The sequence below is a fragment of the Schistocerca nitens genome, chromosome 7 (assembly GCF_023898315.1).
Source record: "Schistocerca nitens isolate TAMUIC-IGC-003100 chromosome 7, iqSchNite1.1, whole genome shotgun sequence".
Taxonomy (NCBI): Eukaryota; Metazoa; Arthropoda; class Insecta; order Orthoptera; family Acrididae; genus Schistocerca; species Schistocerca nitens.
Window position 1 is genome coordinate 310,438,825 of NC_064620.1, and position 2,500 is coordinate 310,441,324.

Here is a 2,500-nt window from a genome sequence, read left to right on the forward strand (position 1 = left end):
CGCATCCTCAACGCACACAGTCCTCAATCGGACCAGCACACTGCAGATGTCCACCGCGCTTCGCACCGGGCCCGCGAGGACCCACTTTGGCCGCACGGCGCCGCGCGCTGGGTGCGCCGGCGCGCAGCTGCGCCGCCTGCCGCGTCCGTCGGCCGGCGCGCCTGCCACTGGGCGCCCCCACCAGCCGGCTGTAGCGCGTGCGCCCACGCAGCGCGCGGCCAGCACGCCGGGCGCTCCCCCCTCACCGGCCGGGGACGGTCCCACCCAGCCACCGCCGCGTATCGCTTCATACCCACATGCCCACTCACGTTCGTGGGTATGACGGGTGTCGCTGAAGCAACCAGTTAATACCTGTACCGATTTTCGCAATCAATGATTCACCTCCAGCGTAAACAACCGCGCAACAACGGATTTCCGGTTCATTTGCGTAACTTGGGCAGCAAACGTAGACGTCCATCTACATTTGCAAATTCAGTGGGTCTTGCATGCCTGGATGATATGCGTCACGACACGCCACATCAGCCCACATACATGCTGCGACGTATGCACGAGAGAACACGTGGAAGGTGGCCCGCGTACGTATGCGAATGCCATTGCACAGCTGCGAAGCTCATTGAACACGCAAACTCCCGCCTGACGAACTAGAGGCGACAGGGGGGTGATATACGTCTTACAGCAGTACACATTACAGTGGATAGCGGGACCATGTGGAACGTACGCAACACTCGCTAGATGTTGTGAGGGTACGCACCGTAACATGAATCAATACGCAGGACACCAGAGAGTGCGAGCACTGACCTATGTTGAGAGGGTTGCGATTAGGCAACGCTACATGAATGTTTCAATTCATATAACAATTACAGGTCAGGTTAGGGCGCAACGTGGGTTAGGTTAGGGCCCAACGTAGGTTAGGTTAGGGCCCAACGTAGGTTAGGTTAGGGCCCAACGTAGGTTAGGTTAGGGCCCAACGTAGGTTAGGTTAGGGCCCAACGTAGGTTAGGTTAGGGCCCAACGTAGGTTAGGTTAGGGCCCAACGTAGGTTAGGTTAGGGCCCAACGTAGGTTAGGTTAGGGCCCAACGTAGGTTAGGTTAGGGCCCAACGTAGGTTAGGTTAGGGCCCAACGTAGGTTAGGTTAGGGCCCAACGTAGGTTAGGTTAGGGCCCAACGTAGGTTAGGTTAGGGCCCAACGTAGGTTAGGTTAGGGCCCAACGTAGGTTAGGTTAGGGCCCAACGTAGGTTAGGTTAGGGCCCAACGTAGGTTAGGTTAGGGCCCAACGTAGGTTAGGTTAGGGCCCAACGTAGGTTAGGTTAGGGCCCAACGTAGGTTAGGTTAAGGCGCAACATAGGTTAGGTTAAGGCGCAACATAGGTTAGGTTAAGGCGCAACGTAGGTTAGGTTAAGGCGCAACGTAGGTTAGGTTAAGGCGCAACGTAGGTTAGGTTAAGGCGCAACGTAGGTTAGGTTAAGGCGCAACGTAGGTTAGGTTAAGGCGCAACATAGGTTAGGTTAAGGCGCAACATAGGTTAGGTTAAGGCGCAACATAGGTTAGGTTAAGGCGCAACATAGGTTAGGTTAAGGCGCAACATAGGTTAGGTTAAGGCGCAACATAGGTTAGGTTAAGGCGCAACATAGGTTAGGTTAAGGCGCAACATAGGTTAGGTTAAGGCGCAACATAGGTTAGGTTAAGGCGCAACATAGGTTAGGTTAAGGCGCAACATAGGCTAGGTTAAGGCGCAACATAGGCTAGGTTAAGGCGCAACATAGGTTAGGTTAAGGCGCAACATAGGTTAGGTTAAGGCGCAACATAGGTTAGGTTAAGGCGCAACATAGGTTAGGTTAAGGCGCAACATAGGTTAGGTTAAGGCGCAACATAGGTTAGGTTAAGGCGCAACATAGGTTAGGTTAAGGCGCAACATAGGTTAGGTTAAGGCGCAACATAGGTTAGGTTAAGGCGCAACATAGGTTAGGTTAAGGCGCAACATAGGTTAGGTTAAGGCGCAACATAGGTTAGGTTAAGGCGCAACATAGGTTAGGTTAAGGGATGGTGTATGAGGGGGGAGGGGACGAGGTTCGTTCATAGTGATGATGGTAAGTGGACGCCTGAGGCACCCTGAGATGTGTCACGTCAGGATGCACCTTTGGCTCAGGGGAGGTGGTGCGCCGGTTCTGTGGGTGTGGCAAGGGAGTGGCAGACCTGTGTCTTTCATTTCTGCCATTGCTTATATGCTGTGAGACACGCCAGTGTGGTGGTGTTGGCTGCACCCCTGTGTAGCACATGTGTGGGTGTTTGTGGCTTATCTGCGTAATGATGGTTGTTGGAAGTGTGAGATATTCTGTTTTTGGGGTGGACCTCCTGGTTTTGTTATCATAGTGTGAATGGTGTAATGTGGCGGAGAGGATGCACTGGATGTTGTTCCATGGTGGTGCTTAGATATTGTGTCTGTTACAGCCAGAGAGTAGTGTGTGATAGGGTGTCTGGGTGACGTGTAGTTCACATTG